Genomic DNA, 21552 nt, shown 5'->3' on the forward strand with positions numbered 1-21552 from the left:
TCCTAGTAAAACAACAAAACATAGCATAACAAAACACAGCAAAGCATAACACAGCAAAGCATAGGATAGCAAAACACAGCAAAGCATAGGATAGCAAAACACAGCAAAGCATAGGATAGCAAAACACAGCAAAGCATAGGATAGCAAAACACAACAAAGCATAGGATAGCAAAACACAGCAAAGCATAGGATAGCAAAACACAGCAAAGCGTAGGATAGCAAAACACAGCAAAGCGTAGGATAGCAAAACACAGCAGAGCATAGGATAGCAAAACACAGCATAACATAGCGCAACATAGCGCATAACATAGCGCATAACATAGCGCATAACATAGCGCATAACTCAGCGCAACACATAGCGCATAGCGCATAACATAGCGCATAACATAGCGCATAACATAGCGCATAGCGCATAACATAGTGCATAACATAGCGCATAATATAGCGCATATCGCATAACATAGCACATAGCATAGCGCATAACATAGCGCATAGCGCATAGCATAGCGCATAGCATAGCGCATAACATAGCGCATAGCATAGCGCATAACATAGCGCATAGCGCATAACATAGCGCATAACATAGCGCATAACATAGCGCATAACATAGCGCATAGCATAGCGCATAGCATAGCGCATAACATAGCGCAATACATAGCGCATAACATAGCGCATAACATAGCGCATAATATAGCGCATAGTGCATAACATAGCGCATAGCGCATAACATAGCGCATAACATAGCGCATAACATAGCGCATAGCACAAAGCATAGCGCATAGCATAGTGCATAACATAGCGCATAGCGCAAAGCATAGCGCATAGCACATAGCATAGCGCATAACATAGCGCATAGCGCATAACATAGCGCATAACATAGCGCATAGCATAGCGCATAGCATAGCGCATAGCATAGCGCAGCGTATAGCGCATAACATAGCGCATAGCGCATAACATAGCGCATAGCATAGCGCATAACATAGCACATAGCATAGCGCATAGCATAGCGCATAACATAGCGCATAGCATAGCTCATAACTTAGCGCATAACATAGCGCATAGCGCATAACATAGCGCATAGCATAGCGCATAGCATATCGCATAACATAGCGCATAACATAGCGCATAGCGCATAACATAGCGCATAACATAGCGCATAACATAGCGCATAACATAGCGCATAACATAGCGCATAACATAGCGCATAACATAGCGCATAGCGCATAACATAGCGCAAAGCACATAACATAGCGCATAGCATAGCGCATAGCATAGCGCATAACATAGCGCATAGCGCATAGCATAGCGCATAACATAGCGCATAACATAGCGCATGACAGTGCATAGAGCATAGCGCATAACATAGCGCATAACATAGCGCATAACATAGCACATAACATAACACATAACATAACGCATAGCGCATAACATAGCGCATAACATAACGCATATCGCATAACATAGCGCATAGCATAGCGCATAGCATAGCGCATAACATAGCGCATAACATAGCGCATAACATAGCGCATAACATAGCGCAAAGCGTATAACATAGCGCATAGCGCATAACATAGCGCATTACATAGCGCATAGCGCATAACATAGCGCATAGCATAGCGCATAACATAGCGCATAGCATAGCGCATAGCATAGCGCATAACATAGCGCATAACATAGCGCAACATAGCGCATAGCGCATGACATAGCGCATAACATAGCGCCACATAGCGCATAGCGCATAACATAGTGCATAACATAGCGCATAACATAGCACATAACATGGCACATAAAATAGCGCATAACATAGCGCATAGCGCATAACATAGCGCATAACATAGCGCATAGCGCATAACATAGCGCATAACATAGCGCATAACATAGCGCATAACCTAACCTAACCAAGCATAGCGCACAACCTAACCTAACCAAGCATAGCGCACAACCTAACCTAACCAAGCATAGCGCACAACCTAACCTAACCAAGCATAGCGCACAACCTAACCTAACCAAGCATAGCGCATAACCTAACCTAACCAAGCATAGCGCATAACCTAACCTAACCAAGCATAGCGCATAACCTAACCAAGCATAGAGCATAACCTAACCAAGCATAGAGCATAGCCTAACCAAGCATAGAGCATAGCCTAACCAAGCATAGAGCATAGCCTAACCAAGCATAGAGCATAGCCTAACCAAGCATAGAGCATAGCCTAACCACGCATAGAGCATAGCCTAACCAAGCATAGCGCATAGCCTAACCAAGCATAGCATAGCCTAACCAAGCATAGCATAGCCTAACCAAGCATAGCATAGCCTAACCAAGCATAGCATAGCTTTAAAAAACACAACAAAACATAGCATAACAAAACAATACAAAACATAGCAAAACAAAACATATCATAGCCTAGCAAAACATAGCATAGCATACCAAACACAACAAAACATAGCATAGCATAACAAAACATAGCAAAACAAAGCAGCGCATAACATAGCGCATAGCACAAAGCATAGCGCATAGCATAGTGCATAACATAGCGCATAGCGCAAAGCATAGCGCATAGCACATAGCATAGCGCATAACATAGCGCATAGCGCATAACATAGCGCATAGCATAGCGCATAGCATAGCGCATAGCATAGCGCAGCGTATAGCGCATAACATAGCGCATAGCGCATAACATAGCGCATAGCATAGCGCATAACATAGCACATAGCATAGCGCATAGCATAGCGCATAACATAGCGCATAACATAGCGCATAGCATAGCGCATAACTTAGCGCATAACATAGCGCATAGCGCATAACATAGCGCATAGCATAGCGCATAGCATATCGCATAACATAGCGCATAACATAGCGCATAGCGCATAACATAGCGCATAACATAGCGCATAACATAGCGCATAGCGCATAACATAGCGCAAAGCACATAACATAGCGCATAGCATAGCGCATAACATAGCGCATAGCGCATAGCATAGCGCATAACATAGCGCATAACATAGCGCATGACAGTGCATAGAGCATAGCGCATAACATAGCGCATAACATAGCGCATAACATAGCACATAACATAACACATAACATAACGCATAGCGCATAACATAGCGCATAACATAACGCATATCGCATAACATAGCGCATAGCGCATAGCATAGCGCATAGCATAGCGCATAACATAGCGCATAACATAGCGCATAACATAGCGCATAACATAGCGCAAAGCGCATAACATAGCGCATAGCGCATAACATAGCGCATAACATAGCGCATAGCGCATAACATAGCGCATAGCATAGCGCATAACATAGCGCATAGCATAGCGCATAGCATAGCGCATAACATAGCGCATAACATAGCGCAACATAGCGCATAGCGCATGACATAGCGCATAACATAGCGCCACATAGCGCATAGCGCATAACATAGTGCATAACATAGCGCATAACATAGCACATAACATGGCACATAAAATAGCGCATAACATAGCGCATAGCGCATAACATAGCGCATAACATAGCGCATAGCGCATAACATAGCGCATAACATAGCGCATAACATAGCGCATAACATAGCGCATAACCTAACCTAACCAAGCATAGCGCACAACCTAACCTAACCAAGCATAGCGCACAACCTAACCTAACCAAGCATAGCGCACAACCTAACCTAACCAAGCATAGCGCATAACCTAACCTAACCAAGCATAGCGCATAACCTAACCTAACCAAGCATAGCGCATAACCTAACCAAGCATAGAGCATAACCTAACCAAGCATAGAGCATAGCCTAACCAAGCATAGAGCATAGCCTAACCAAGCATAGAGCATAGCCTAACCAAGCATAGAGCATAGCCTAACCAAGCATAGAGCATAGCCTAACCACGCATAGAGCATAGCCTAACCAAGCATAGCGCATAGCCTAACCAAGCATAGCATAGCCTAACCAAGCATAGCATAGCCTAACCAAGCATAGCATAGCCTAACCAAGCATAGCATAGCTTAAAAAAACACAACAAAACATAGCATAACAAAACAATACAAAACATAGCAAAACAAAACATATCATAGCCTAGCAAAACATAGCATAGCATACCAAACACAACAAAACATAGCATAGCATAACAAAACATAGCAAAACAAAGCATAACACACACCACACACACACAACCACGCACACACAACCACACCTAACTATCTATCTATCTATCGCCCTCACTCTATCTATCGGCCTCACTGTCGTGTATTTCTATAGGTTCTGAATCGATCCCCCTATTCCTGACCCTATTCTGGTTAAACTACCTAGCTAGTTAACTAACAGTCAGCCCATGAGGCAAGAAATCCCCCATGATGCAGATACCGTTATCTGACGCAGTCACACTACGGCACAGGAACGTGTTATCTGATTAGGTCATAACGCTTGAGATCTAATTAGACAAGCGACATTCCTCCAGCCCCTGATAAGGCATACGACGTTCTCATAACAAATCAAACCTATGACAACCTGGATAATCCGTGCGGCCATTGTTTTGATTTCACAGAGAACTTTAGTAAAGAATGTGCTAACGAGCAAGTCGTATGACATCTTTATTGACGTACCTATGTCCATCCTTACGTCAATCCCGGCACCTTTAAGGTATAAATATTGCCGACCTTGCCCTATGCAAACACACGCGTGGTGACAAGACGGAGCAGCCATACTTGCCGAAGCCGAGAGCAGAAGCAGACCCCGCAGGCAGCAGCCCCGCCTTCCTGACGCGCTGAGAGACGCGCTGCTATCTCAAGCCGAGAGACCCAGCACCGGCGTTTCTGGGCAGCCCTCGCAGGCAGCCTGGAATATCGAGAGCAGAGAAAGAGATACCATTCCTCATTCATCCTAAATTCCAGGTACAGAACTGAATAACCCCTCCTAGAGAATTCTTTAGTTATTCACTTGGCAAAAACAAACTTAACTTAAACTGTAACTTTCTATTCCCGCCCACGTATTAGACTTAGGTCAGGTACACGGGGTAGGCGTATTTAGAAACATCAGTTGAGTACGTTTAGTCAAATGTATATGTGTATGTAAATATATTTTAATCATTTTAAAACATCATATGGCTCAGAAACCATATCAATGTTTTTACAGTATTATTTTATACTATTGCTTTTAATGTATGCACTTTACTTAACTATAAGTATTGCAATAATATCGATCCATTTCTCTTGTACGAGAAAAGAGACTGATCAATAAATAACACCTTTTATTGAACACGCCCGTCTCTTCCTTTTCTCTACATTCTGATGAGACTAAGAATGCACGTACTGACTGAGTAAAATAAATTGCCTTGTGCTCACACGACTCTTGAGATTGACTCTTGATTAGGGGAGAGCAAAGTTGTCATGTTCTATGGTTGTCAGAAACTAAATCCCTTCTTGTCTAATCAGGGGAGTTAATCCTTCCTTGAACATTCGAGAAAGTTTCTAGCGAACTCTGAGCTTAGCTGGCAAACCCAAAAATTAAGTCTAGCATCGACAGTAGTAGACCTAGTTAACGTCTGGCCTAGGCCTTTACTGCTGTAGGTACTATTCCAATGCGCAGAGCCTATTGGGAAAATAGGAGCTACACTACATGGCGCCCAACGCGTTTGGAAAGGGCGATAAAACTAACGTAAGACATTTAGAGTAACTCAGTCGTGCTTTCTCACTCAGACCCCTTTTCCCAAATACTCCAAAGACGTCTGGAGTGGGTGAAAGGTTATTATATCCTCCAAAACCTCGCAGGAGGGAACTCCTATGTATGGTTCTTGGTCTAGTCAACGTTGAAGGATAAACAGTGTTCCAAAATATTGTGCATCTAATCTCTGTTTCCATAAAGAAACCTGATCTGCAAATAAACATAATACCATCCTGTCAGCAAAATGGACAGCGATGAAGAACGAGAGGTTACTAGATTAGCTACTGAAATAGCAGATGCTGATGCTACCATGCAAGCAGCAGACGCGGATATAATACTCATTCCGGTCGCCAAAAGGAGATCTATAACCTTAAAACTTATAGAAAATGGACTGACACCTAGAGGTGGCACAGTCATATTCGTAATCGAGGCACACGAATATCGGCAGACAGAGGTATACTATACATGGATACATTTTCCAGCAGCTAATACTATAACAAAGTACTTCCACTATTACAAAGTAGAGGAACCTCCTAATGAGTACACTCCTTTCGAGGAGGTGGAAGTACCACTCAAATTCCAAGAGCATTTGCTCTTATTTGATGGCGCCCTAATACATAACAATCACATTACAAGGCTCGGTCCTTTAGGAAGACCAGGAGCAACGTGGCCGGTCCTAGCCGGATACACACCACACCCAGACATCGAAGGAATGTCTACAGCAGAGCTGTTAATACAGCTAAAACAACTACTAAAAATTCACAGACAATTAGTTCAGTATGTAATGCGGACTTCAACAATTCAGCCAGCGATTAAACTACCACAGCTGACCCCTCACCAGGGGAACACAAATAAAATTACACCACAGAACATCCAATCCTGCCTAGGTAAAGTTCCAGCTAAACGGGAACAAATACCATTCTGGTTGGCACAGAAAATTACCCAAATAGAGGCGGTGTTTCCTGACACCACCCCATTAGAAAAACACAGGATTCTGACTATATGTCTCCCAATGGGAATCGCACCACACATTGAGGACTGTGACACTTGGGGTACAGTCTTTGCTTCCATCTACACAAAAACGCACGGTGTTCCATCCATTTCGGTAATACCAGATGTGCTAAAACAAATTCAAGATGAATACGGTCCAGAACCTGCTTTAACTCTTGGTATGAAATTACTAAAAGACTTCAAGCAGGTCTCGGCTATATTACTAGCCAACATAAAGGGTGAAGCAGCAAACGTGGCGATCCGCCAGAGGTTAAAAGAGACAGATATAGCAGACCAACCAGCTGAAATTGCCAGAATCATAGGAAAATCCTATGAAGAACTAGGCAGAGATAGTCTAGGTGGAATACCAGTAAAACCGCAACTGACTACAAGTCCAGAAAAAATATTTTTTAATAATAATAATTCACCGAAAAAGAACTGGGATGGAAACAAACAATCCAATCCCAAAGAAAAGAAATTCCAGTCCAGAGGAAGGTCTCCTAGGCGAAGAGAGAAATCTCCAAACCCGAGACAAAGGTCACCCCAGAGTGACCCCTCTGGGAATAGATATAACCTTAGAAATAGGGATAATATTAAAAAACCTGATAGATATCAAGACATTGATACACGTCCCTCTCAATCTTTTCAGAATTCCTCGCAGAAATCGGAAAGAAGAGGACGATCAGAAGAGCACGCCAAGTCCAAAGACAAGGAACCTGCTCAACTGAAAAAGAAATTACAATTTCCAAAAAAGAAGGTAGCCAGTATCAAGGTAGTTAACAATGCCGAGAATACTGAGGACACAACTGAAAAACGGAGAGTGGGCTCAGACAATGCTAGACAGCGCAGCAGAGGTGAGCATAGCTCGCAAAGTCCTTATGAATCATCTGGAGACAGTGGACACGAATGAATACCTTCAAGTGGAAACTGCAGATACCAGAGTTAGCAAGCCCCACAAAATATACGAGATAACATTACGTATAGAGGGAGATAAGACTAGGAAAATAAGGGGACTATTTTGGGATAACCTCTCAAAGGGTTATGACATCCTTTTAGCTGAAAAAGACTGGCCACCAGAGTTTGTCAGGGAGTGCCCTCATGGCGAAGAAGTAATTATGCCTGCCTTCTCGAATCAAATCCCGATTCATAAAAAATACACACTTGCTAGAAAGTGGGCAGTGGCCTTAGCACCTGCTTTATATAAAAATCATGTAGGATGGGATGAGGATTCTCCTCCTCACAAAGTCCAGTTAAAATCACAACCAACTGCACAAAGGCAGTACCCAATTAAGCAAGAAGCTAAAAAACAAGTAAATGAAATACTAGATCAGCTAGAATACCAGGGGGTGATTGAAACTTGCACCTCACAAATGAACAATCCTTTGTTTCCGGTCTCCAAACCAGACAATTCATATCGTCTAGTTTTGGATTACCGACACCTTAACACATGTTGCAAAACTTTTGCAGTGCAAAACTCACACAGTGCTGCACTAATGAATAACATAGTGCGCAAAAAATACAAAACTACCTTGGACATCTCCAACGGATTCTTTTGTCAAAACATAGCACCAGAGAGCAGATATTTAACAGCTTTCTCAGTAAATGGCACTCAAAAACAATTCTGTCGGTTAGCCCAGGGGTACAAGAACAGCCCGGGGGTATTCTCAGCGAGAGTAACAGAATTACTACAACAATATGATGATGAAGCATTATCTTATGTCGATGACATTTACTTAACAGATGATGACTTGGAAACTCACTTGAAAAGAGTGAACACCATAATACTTGGTTTCGCTGCAGAGGGTTACAAATTCAACTTCAAAAAATCCAGAATTGCCCATCTGAAAATCCAGTACGGAGGATATGAATTATCAAGTATTGCCTGGTTGACAGTCTTTTAAGAACTAGAAGAATTGGAAAATCTAAAATATGAAAAGACGTATCCTCTGCCAATCGACATTCTGCCTCTACGACATTACGCCTGTGTAATCTATACAGACGGACATGCTCAACCCTCCGTTTGGGGAGAACATGCATACAATCCCACATGTGAGATCACAAAAGAAGTGTGGCGCGGAGGTAAACTAAGACCTCTATTAACAAAATCACACTCAGTAGAAACAAATTCAGAACTGCAAACTGAAATAATAGCTTTGAAAATGGCGCTAGATAATGCGGATCGCGAATTCCCGACACTTATAGTGTCAGATTCATATTTCTGCGTCAAAGCATATAACAAGGATTTGCAGACATGGATTCAGAACGGTTACAAAGATGACACAGATGCACCAATAAAGCAGAGACTTCTCTGGGAACAAGTAGCTCTTTTGAAGAAAGAACTACCAAAGACTCACGTGACTCACTCACTGAGTCATCAACGTGATGGCGTTCACGTTGTGGGGAATTCATTGGCTGAGACAGCCGCAGCGGCAGCCACTAAATCGGCTCCCGTAGAAAAAAGCGTACATTAAAATACATTGACGGTGAAACATTGCTGGCGGTGAAAACGTCATCAAAAGGCGACTGCTCAGCGTTACCGATCAACTATCCACTCAATTATACATACATAATCGATGCAAACTCCGTCCCTTTTGCTCGAATCCCTGGAGTGGGGGATAGAGTGATTCCAAACATGGACAGGAGAAACTTGTTAATCGCAGACGCACACATGGGCGAGGGTCACAGACACCTTAAATTAAAAGATTCTCTGGAAGATTTACAATCACGGTACTGGTGGCCAGGCATGAGCCTCCATCTTACCATCTTTGTAAAAAACTGCCCAAACTGCAACAGAGATCGCAGTGGGGAGAGAAGCAGTTTAATACCTCGTCGTATCAAGGCAGATAATATTACCAGCAAAAAGAATGGCTTGCGATTAACATATACAGGCTAGTTCCCACTTATAATGTAGATCCACAGCACTCAGCTGACGTCCGGACTGTTATACAAGATTTGCGAGTCTAAATGGCATATACGCTAAGAGCATGCTACGTTCGACCATTTTTTTCTTTTTCTCAGGCAATCCAGCCTGGGGGGGGAAAGAATGGCCAAATGAGCACAGCCCAGCGGGAATCTTCTCACTTCCTTCCTGAGGGTATGGGATGGTGTAAAGAAAAAACCAAGACAGAAAGCAATCTATAATAGAAAGGATATTAGGTTCGGGAGCTGGGTGGGTCAAACATCTAATAAGTGTCCAACGTAGTCTAAATAACTTGCCAAGAAATTCTCTGAAGGGATTCAGTCCGTACGAATTATTATTCGGAACTAGGATGTTGATCTCTGACCTTGATAGTCAGACTTCAGTGGTAACAGAAAAAAGCTTTGATGTCAAAGACCGTTTGGCTATTTTGCAGGACTTAAACAAAACAAGAAAAGACCTGAGCAACATACAGTTGAAACAACAGCCAACAACCACTGAAGAATCACCACCTGTCCCAGCAAGACCTGTCTGGATTCCAAAAGTCGGGGATCTAGTCAGGGAGAAGATCGCGGTAAAGAAGGAATTTGGGCCTTCTTACAGAAAAGCAGTTCCTGTCTTGTCTGTCAACGGGACAAGATCAGTTGTACTACCGCCACTTGCTGGAAAAAAGGAGAACCGAGTTGTATCCATCGACCTGGTAAAACCACAACATGTGGCCGATAACAAACAGTAGGCCAAGTGGACTCCCAATAAGTAGCAGAACACCAAGGTTTGCTACCAGTACAGAGGTCCTAACAAAGAGGCTCATCACATTCGAAACGCCTACAGAAGAACAACAAGGACTATGCAATAATGCAATAGAACTTAGACCTCTGAAAACCCAAATAAAGACATTTAGCAGAGACACACCAATCTATACTGAAGTACCAAGTGAAAATGCAAAAAACAAAAATCCTGAACCAATTGGAACAATTGACAGAACTGCATCCGGTTACTTCATCAACTTCGATGATTCCTCTGAAGGCTTCAGCGAACAAAAGACACAGCCATCATCAAAATCCTTTAAAGACAAAGCGAAGGAACTTTTGAAACAACTAAAAGAAACATATCTGATTTCTCCATGGATTGAATTTTGGGTGGGTTTTGGTGCATTTATCCTCATACTTTGGCTCATCATGGTATTTACTTTGGGAAGCTTCATTGAGGGAAAATATGCTAAAATGGACACAGCAAGTCAGAACATCAACTTGGTCCTCAAACCACACACATCTTCACACGTCGAGAAACGAGAACTTTCTTCAGAACTTTCTTCAGCCAACTTCACAGCAATTCCAATACCTGGTGGGGTAGCCTGGGACAACACTGACTATGAAATTTATGGTCCGGTCGAGATCCTGAAATATCCACACCAAATTAAGATCTCTTTGAGTGACTTTGCAAAACCAAACTCATTTGCTGATGATTGGGACTTTGAAAGTATAAACAATATGATGTCTGACTTAGTAATGTCTGCTAAATTTACAAAACATGATTATTTGCAAGGTTCTACAAATTATGATAGTATGTATTGCTATAACCACTATGGTAACCATTTCTTGCATAAATCTGCACAACCTAGAAATGTTTTAAATTTTAATCAATGGGAACATTGTGCTACACCTCCAAAAGGGAGCTCTAGAACCGTTTATGACAAATATTCATACTTTCAAAGTTTTAACACTAGTAATGCTGAAACATTTTATTATAAATTGTCAAACAAGACAGGGACCAAAACCATGATAACCAACACAAAATTGATTTATTCTGATTCATTCTTTGAAAAAATGAATACTTTTGGATTCGATTATTGGGACAAAAATGTTGATTTGAAAAGTGTTTGGGGTACAAAAGAATGGCAAGTACAGGGTATAGAAGCTTTGTTTAGAGCCTGCATGATCCCAGAACAAATGATATTTTTAAATGACACTGTTCAACAATCCACCTGTCTTGGCTTAGCCAAAATCAAAGATTTAAATAACCCGTCTATTCCAAAGCCAACAATGTTTAGCAATAACTCTGATACAGATGAAGAAATAGACATAAACCATATACTTAACCAAAACAGAACACATCCTGATTGGAAACAATGGTTGATCTGGCCCACAGATACAAATAACTGTCAAGATAGATTCCTGAATAAAACACAGGGTTTCAAAATGACCAGGCCAGACCCTAGATATCCCCAAAGACATCACCCAGGGATAATAACAACCTACAGTGTGGGCAAATTATGCCTTCAATGGCTACAGTCTTCCACACTGCCTGAAATTAAGCAACACCTAACTTTACTTACTGATGGTGCTGACTTGCGTGATTTCATAATGGGACCACGCAAACAGCGTCAAAAGCGTTTCATAGCAGCCTCTGTATATGCAGCATACAATGAGGCCTGGAAGGTTACTCAAATTGAAACAGCAGAGAGAATACGTGAAATTGATCGTATTAATTTGGAAAAATCACTTTCTGTAGTGGACAATGGGTTAATGACTCTGTCCTCCAGAATTTTTTCATTGGACAGCATTGTGTCTTCAGCAATCGATATATTATCGCAAGACTTACTGTTATTACAACATGGTCAGTCACAATTGCGTTCTATCGTACAGCTTGGCTGGACGTTACAAAATCTGCGTTCAGGCTATGTGCCTTGGCGTTTAAACAACACAACGTCACTATTCCAAATCTTTAACCTTACTGATAGACAAATCGGTATGGCGCAGAAGGGTGCTGATTATACAATCTTGAGCATTGAAAAACTAGAAAGATTACCGTTGACAATGTCAGAACGACCTGTCAGTGAATGGATAATCCACGGAATCATAAATATTCCAATCTCAACCTTCAGGTTTCAATACTGCCAAAAATATATACAGGCTGGCATGTACGAGAAATTGGGAAAGGGGTACCTTAAAACAACTTGGAACCTGCCCTATTCACATGCATGTGTCAGTAACAAAGGACAGAAAGTGTTTCTTAGTGGCAACAATTGTGCTATGTCACTAAGCGGCACGCTTCTGTGTAACGGTATTAGTTTGCACGGAGCCTGTGAAGGGAATTCATACAACCTTTCATGTCACCAGCAAGGCGCACCTGCAACTGAAATAGAACCATTCTTTCAAAGACTCTATAATGGGAGTTACATTCTTATTGTAGACCGCAGATGTTGTAGTCTTATGCCCGGGACTCCTTATCTCGTCACTACGACGGCGAAGGTCAAGTGCTGTGGACGTTCTTTGTTCCCCAGCTCCTTTCCAGACAGGGAGGCAAGGGCATGGCCCGGTTTGAAAATTACTTCTATTCGAATAGACACTTTAAGCAGAATGAAAACAGTGCTTCTTCAGACGCCTACAAGGCTCACGTCATCAAAAGAAACGTATGATCTACAAGTCGCAAGGACGACTGCAGAGATACATACATTATTATCAACCAATTCCCCCGTACATTTCGCGGAAATCCTGAGCGAAATCTTAAATATTTCTGATACCACAGGGGTCTCAAAGGTATTTAAGACAGTATTTTTGATGGCATTAACACCATTCAAAGCCATACTGGGTATTTTTCCAGATTTCGTCCATTCGATTTTTGGCGGACTTCCCCTGATCCTAGGACTAATTGCAGGAATCCTATTCCTAGTCCTTATTTTTCGATATGGCAACCCATGTCACAGATCAAACTCTCGCGACAATGGAAGATACGATCCTAGCCATTGGATACCGGGACCGGATATCAAAAATCCTGGGACTCTCCCGGCTTAGAGACCTGAACATGACTTGGTTTCTATCATTTCGACCAATGTGGCAAAGGTGTGTTTTACCTGTACTAAGGTGTCTGCTATGCGGAGAAGAATGCGTGTTAGACACCTGTCTGACGCTACAATCGGATGCGCCGGTGGATGCAGATACACTGCTGGTTCCTACCAAGGTTCACGCTTTGTGCTGCCCTCAAAGGCTACCAATTCTGATGACGGCATTCCTGGAATCTTCACCACTGCGATTGAAGGGTGGTGAAGTTCAAGATGAAAGCAGCATCGAACAGGTACGACCTTCTGTCAGCAATGCAAATCAGAATGTCAATGCAGACAATCATGCGCATGAATGCATGGTTACCCCTATTTCCGACTTAGTGGAACTTTCCCATGAAGCTGTTGACAGTTTTTTCGAAAGCCTGAATGATATGATGTTCTCTCCGGAACAGAAATAGAGACTTTTGAGTAAACTCGCACACGGCGTTCCCTGAATCCGGCCTTCAACTTAAAAAATAAAGTCACATGAACAATTACAATCCAGTTCACGGACAGCAACTTTTTTCAGCAAGCCCTTAAAATATTTTTCTATATATTTTTTCCCCGGGACACTGACCTTCTGCTTAAAGTAAGAAACTATTCCTAGAGAACTAAGATTTCTATTTTTTTAGATACTTTATAGACTTTATATAGACTTTAGCTGCCCGCTGGTATGTTCACAATATATTTTATGTGATGAAATGGTTTCGACTTTTTTTCTGTATAGCCATATTAAGAGCCATTTCATGTGTATTTCTCATATACCAACAAGCAATAATGCATAACAATGCGTGTTTACTTTTGCATTTAATTCATAGCTTAAGTGCATACAATATATATGACTGCAATTTTTCAGTATATTTGAAAATTTCAAAATGCATTTATGTATTTTGGGGTGGTAAGGTATACACTATACTCTATAGTATGTTGTACTATGTTATACTATGCATAGATTAGTAGATATGACCATAGTTAGCGTGGAGTGGGTGTCGTGTATTTCTATAGGTTCTGAATCGATCCCCCTATTCCTGACCCTATTCTGGTTAAACTACCTAGCTAGTTAACTAACAGTCAGCCCATGAGGCAAGAAATCCCCCATGATGCAGATACCGTTATCTGACGCAGTCACACTACGGCACAGGAACGTGTTATCTGATTAGGTCATAACGCTTGAGATCTAATTAGACAAGCGACATTCCTCCAGCCCCTGATAAGGCATACGACGTTCTCATAACAAATCAAACCTATGACAACCTGGATAATCCGTGCGGCCATTGTTTTGATTTCACAGAGAACTTTAGTAAAGAATGTGCTAACGAGCAAGTCGTATGACATCTTTATTGACGTACCTATGTCCATCCTTACGTCAATCCCGGCACCTTTAAGGTATAAATATTGCCGACCTTGCCCTATGCAAACACACGCGTGGTGACAAGACGGAGCAGCCATACTTGCCGAAGCCGAGAGCAGAAGCAGACCCCGCAGGCAGCAGCCCCGCCTTCCTGACGCGCTGAGAGACGCGCTGCTATCTCAAGCCGAGAGACCCAGCACCGGCGTTTCTGGGCAGCCCTCGCAGGCAGCCTGGAATATCGAGAGCAGAGAAAGAGATACCATTCCTCATTCATCCTAAATTCCAGGTACAGAACTGAATAACCCCTCCTAGAGAATTCTTTAGTTATTCACTTGGCAAAAACAAACTTAACTTAAACTGTAACTTTCTATTCCCGCCCACGTATTAGACTTAGGTCAGGTACACGGGGTAGGCGTATTTAGAAACACCAGTTGAGTACGTTTAGTCAAATGTATATGTGTATGTAAATATATTTTAATCATTTTAAAACATCATATGGCTCAGAAACCATATCAATGTTTTTACAGTATTATTTTATACTATTGCTTTTAATGTATGCACTTTACTTAACTATAAGTATTGCAATAATATCGATCTATTTCTCTTGTACGAGAAAAGAGACTGATCAATAAATAACACCTTTTATTGAACACGCCCGTCTCTTCCTTTTCTCTACATTCTGATGAGACTAAGAATGCACGTACTGACTGAGTAAAATAAATTGCCTTGTGCTCACACGACTCTTGAGATTGACTCTTGATTAGGGGAGAGCAAAGTTGTCATGTTCTATGGTTGTCAGAAACTAAATCCCTTCTTGTCTAATCAGGGGAGTTAATCCTTCCTTGAACATTCGAGAAAGTTTCTAGCGAACTCTGAGCTTAGCTGGCAAACCCAAAAATTAAGTCTAGCATCGACAGTAGTAGACCTAGTTAACGTCTGGCCTAGGCCTTTACTGCTGTAGGTACTATTCCAATGCGCAGAGCCTATTGGGAAAATAGGAGCTACACTACATCACTCTATCTATCTAATCGCCTTCACTCTATCTATCGCCTTCACTCTATCTATCGCCTTCACTCTATCTATCGCCCTCACTCTATCTATCGCCCTCACTCTATCTATCGCCCTCACTCTATCTATCGCCCTCACTCTATCTATCGCCCTCACTCTATCTATCGCCCTCACTCTATCTATCTATCGCCCTCACTCTATCTATCTATCGCCCTCACTCTATCTATCTATCGCCCTCACTCTATCTATCTATCGCCCTCACTCTATCTATCTATCGCCCTCACTCTATCTATCGCCCTCACTCTATCTATCGCCCTCACTCTATCTATCGCCCTCACTCTATCTATCTATCGCCCTCACTCTATCTATCTATCGCCCTCACTCTATCTATCGCCCTCACTCTATCTATCTATCGCCCTCTATCTATCGCCCTCACTCTATCTATCGCCCTCACTCTATCTATCTATCGCCCTCACTCTATCTATCGCCCTCACTCTATCTATCTATCGCCCTCACTCTATCTATCTATCGCCCTCACTCTATCTATCGCCCTCACTCTATCTATCGCCCTCTATCTATCTATCGATCTATCTATCGCCCTCACTATATCTATCTATCGCCCTCACTCTATCTATCTATCGCCCTCACTCGATCTATCTATCGCCCTCACTCTATCTATCTATCGCCCTAACTCTATCCATCGCCCTAACTCTATCTATCTATCGCCCTAACTCTATCTATCTATCGCCCTAACTCTATCTATCTATCGCCCTAACTCTATCTATCTATCGCCCTAACTCTATCTATCTATCGCCCTCACTCTATCTATCTATCGCCCTCACTCTATCTATCGCCCTCACTCTTATCTATCGCCCTCACTCTTATCTATCGCCCTCACTCTTATCTATCGCCCTCACTCTTATCTATCGCCCTCACTCTTATCTATCGCCCTCACTCTATCTATCGGCCTCACTCTATCTATCGGCCTCACTCTATCTATCGGCCTCACTCTATCTATCGGCCTCACTCTATCTATCGCCCTCACTCTATCTATCGCCCTCACTCTATCTATCGCCCTCACTCTATCTATCGGCCTCACTCTATCTATCGCCCTCACTCTATCTATCGGCCTCACTCTATCTATCGGCCTCACTCTATCTATCGGCCTCACTCTATCTATCGGCCTCACTCTATCTATCGCCCTCTATCTATCTATCTATCTATCTATCTATCTATCTATCTATCTATCTATCGGCCTCACTCTATCTATCGGCCTCACTCTATCTATCGGCCTCACTCTATCTATCGGCCTCACTCTATCTATCGGCCTCACTCTATCTATCGCCCTCTATCTATCTATCGATCTATCTAACACCCTCACTCTATCTATCTATCGGCCTCACTCTATCTATCGGCCTCACTCTATCTATCGGCCTCACTCTATCTATCGCCCTCACTCTATCTATCGCCCTCACTCTATCTATCGCCCTCACTCTATCTATCGCCCTCACTCTATCTATCGCCCTCACTCTATCTATCGCCCTCACTCTATCTATCGCCCTCTATATATCTATCGATCTATCTAACACCCTCACTCTATCTATCGCCCTCACTCTATCTATCTATCGCCCTCACTCTATCTATCTATCGCCCTCTCTCTATCTACCGCCCTCACTCTATCTACCTATCGCCCTCACTCTATCTACCTATCTATAGCCCTCATTCTATCTATTTATTTAGATACTGATCGCCATCACTCTATCTATCTGTCTAGCTATCTATCGCCCTCACTCCTATCTATCGCCCTCCCTCTATCTATCTATCGCCCTCACTCTATCTATCTATCCCACTCACTCTATCTATCGCATCACCACAGCATCACTCAGCACCACCACAGCATCACTAAGGGGCACAACAACATCACTATGCGCTACCACAGGATCATTGAATGCCACAGCATCACTAGTCGCCACCACAACATCACTCAGCGCCACCACAGCATCAATCTGTGCAACCATTCAACAACAACTGGGTCAAATATGATCTCTCAATGTTTCAAGCTTTATTACAAATGTCACAAAAAGAGGTTAGTATTTCACTTCTGTTCTTGAATTTTCGTCACAATAAAATACACTGAACATATTCTTCACAAAAGTTATTTACAAAAGTTTAAGCTATTGCCATTATAAATTACAATAACTTTTATTTAAGTATTAATTATTAAAAAAATTCAAAGCTATTGTTATTTGTAATATCAATACATCTAAGTCACGTGAATACAACACATATTGCATTACAAATGCTATAGGTGTCACAAGTTATAACTATTGGCATTGTAAATGACAAAGCTATTATTTTTGCTATTTTCAAAACCAACACATATATAAAAAATGTGTCATTTACAATACCAATAGCTCAAACTTTCCTAATGCGAGACCTTATGCATTGCAAATGCTTGTTTTCTTTGTACTGTGCTGCTACCGCCAGGGCCTTTAGGGCGGCGCAACCAGTGCCACCTGGTGCTGAATTCGAGTGGGGGCGACAATATTATGGAAAAGCACCTTCTGCTGCATTCCTGGCATCCGGCATATTTCAGCCAACAATGAAAATAGCAAATTAACAGGGTGATAAATTTACTTCCTGGAAAGAGAGAGAGAGAGATCGGAGCTTTGTGTAATAATCTGTAAGTGTAAAGGAAGTTTTTACTCATCGTAAGGTAGCACATAGGGTTAATAAGCCTGTTGCAAAGAAGTTGCAGATCACAAAGTGCATATATAACGTAATGTAAATTGGTCAGTGGGTTACTACTTTTGTCAGAGATACCATATTGTTGCTAGCTCTTTATGAGTTAAAATCCTAATGTAGAACAGTGAGCAAGTAACTGTTATCAAAGAGCTGCATGAAAACTGCAAGGCATAGGGCTGACTAGACCGTTATGATTTCCCCCAGTTTTTCATTATCCTAATGTTGCAAAATAGGTTCATTTGGGTATAAATCAATTCTTATTAGTAAAGAGAATCCCCCAACCATGGTGTTAGGTTTTAAATTCTATGTTTCTGCCTCTCTTGTCCAAGCACTCTTAAACTATCTTGCCTACCAGTATGGATGACCTCTGACTCATATACTTTCTTGTCCTCTGCCTTATGTAACATTTCACTGATTGATTGTCTCTGTGTCATGTAAAGTGTCATTGGTAGGAGTGGTGCTATAAAACTAATTAAATGCATCTGAGCTAGAGTGGTTAAGTATTTTGTTCAAACCACAGTATGGGCTCTGAAGAAATTAGGCTTAAAGTCAAAGAAACTGGGCCTGGGGGGTCTCTCGGAAAAATACGTGAGTTGCTTGGGGTTTAGTAGCTCACGACGATTTTCACTGACCAGAAGTAGCTCTCACTACACAAAAGGTTGGAGACCCCTGCTTTAGACCATGGGCTCCACATCCCCATAAGGCAATAATGAAGTGAAAAACACAGTAAGACACACTGACTTTCCCTGGCTTGTTTCTTTTCAGTGTATAAAGCCTATTCCATGTCAGCACCCAATTCTGCATAAGTCCTGCTATATCATTCACTCTGTAGCTGCTCCTATACTGCGAATGCTAGGAATCTTCCCTGCGCAGCCCCTACACGTGTGCACACGCGTGTACACATTTGTCTGCATGTAACCAGCCCGGTGTCCCTTACTCCAGCTGCTGCGCAGTGGCCTGGATAAGCCAGGGGGACACCAGTAAAATCCCCATGCAGTCTCTTACATCCTGAGTTCACTGTGGGTGAGTCCCAACTTATGAGGCTCCCCACAGTAAAAGCTCAACAAATAGGTGCCCAAAAAGCAAAAAATCCGGGCGGCCCATAGTGTCAGAACCACCTTCTAACATACACCGCACCCAGCTGATTCCTACAGGGAAGAAGTAGCCACTCTACATGGGTACACTTCCCGTAGTCAGCGTTAACCAGTTATAAGGGGTTCTGACCAGACCTCCCTTACTCACCAGTTATCCGCTCAGACCACCTACTCCTCCCATCTGTGAAATCTCCACCCATGACAGGGATCCCAGACTACCCTAAGAACCCTCCAGGCTCTAGGTTAGATACCTCTAGGTCACTCATGGTCTACATGGACTCCGCCTAACTAGGCCCACCTTTTCCCTTGGCCATGCAGCACAATGCCTACCACTCCGCTGGACAAAGGTACAGTGCCTCAGCACTGATGCGGTCTTCTGGGATAGGTCTACCTCCCACACCTTGGGTCAGTAGCTGGTCTCCCTTCCAGAGTTTGTTCCAACCCGTACCCTCTCTCCGGTTGGTCCTTCCACCCCAAAGAGGCAACCTCTCAGGACCCTCACCCTCCCGCTGAGGTCATTCTGCTGCCACCACCCTTTCGGGATGACTGGCTTCCCTAAAGAAAGCACAGCCACTCATGCTTTTCCCACACAGAAAAGCTCATCTGGCCACTGGCATGTCTCCAAAAATAGGACCTCAGAACGGCCTCACTACCACACTGGCAGTGCCAGGGAGGAACACTGAGGGTGCCTCTTCAGGCCCCCACCAGCTCATTCCCCCTGTCAGTAGCTCCACACAGAAACTGCCCTGGGAACATAGACCCCTTCCTTGTGTCAGAGAGCTGCTTACATGGAAGCATTTATCGCTCTCGATCAGAATCTGCATTACGTCATGGCACCTACTGTCACATGCTTAGGAAAAGAGCCCTGGATGTTGCAGTCCTGCACAGGCCACTCACAAATAGGAAAAGTAGGCCTGTAGGCTATAGCCTCCAAGGGACAACTGTGTCTTGTGCATACAGTTACAAGACAACATAGCCAGTATCAGAACTGCCGAGTTTGACGCCCTGCGAACTAATCTCTTTTGCCTAACAGGGCCCACCAACACCCCCCCCCCACGCCAGTGAGGGGTTGGCAACGCCACTGGTCAAGAACGGCAGAAAGTTGGGGAAGCCATGAATAAATACATTGAGAGACTCGAAAAGCGAAGTTAATGACGAAGAAGTGATGCTTGTCAGATTCATTCAGAAAATGAATGCTGAAACTCTTAGTCTGGAGCGTCGGACTGTCCACAGTCCTTACGGACACCCGCATGCTGTCTGCTGTAGACAAATGGCAAGAGCAGCCATGATTGTCTATGCAGACGCGTGCACGAAAGCCCTCGCCAGAATTGATTACAAAAAGTACTCACAATAATGAGAGCACACATCCTATGCCAGTGCCTTTTAGGGCCATTAAGCACTATATAAATAGAAATACTATGCACCCACATGCCAACCTTTTAAACTTTCTCTCTCTCTAACTGAGAATTTGCTTTTACTCTGTGTCAAGGGTAATCTCACCAAACACTGTGGGTTATATTGCAAAATCTTGACCTTGGCCATTAAGCTCTGAGAGGAAAGCTCACAGACTGTTCTTACCAGTGGCGTAACAAAACTTGAGGGGGCCCCACTGCAAACTTCATGGAGGGGTCCCCCTCCCATCCACCGTGCCAGTCTAGAGCTCTCTGAGCTCTCTGGCCTGCGACCCGCCATACTGCAGGGGATGCGTGGCAATTGTTACACCACTGTCACCAATACAGCCGTTATAAGTAACACTCGATGGTGGAGTTAAAGGTTGGGCTTAGTCTGCCAGCAGGCTGTCATAGGTGGTGGTCCATTCATTACAGGGTCCCTGCCATCAGTAGGCCAGGGACGTTTGCCCAATTTTAGGTGGGTTTCCTGATGCAGACTCCTGTCATGATATACAACATCGGGCCCACTCATTGTTCAGTTTTGACAAAAGTGCATCCACTGCTCCTTCTCGTTTCCATT

This window comes from Lissotriton helveticus, chromosome 4_1 (genome assembly GCF_964261635.1).
Source record: "Lissotriton helveticus chromosome 4_1, aLisHel1.1, whole genome shotgun sequence".
Classification (NCBI taxonomy): domain Eukaryota; kingdom Metazoa; phylum Chordata; class Amphibia; order Caudata; family Salamandridae; genus Lissotriton; species Lissotriton helveticus.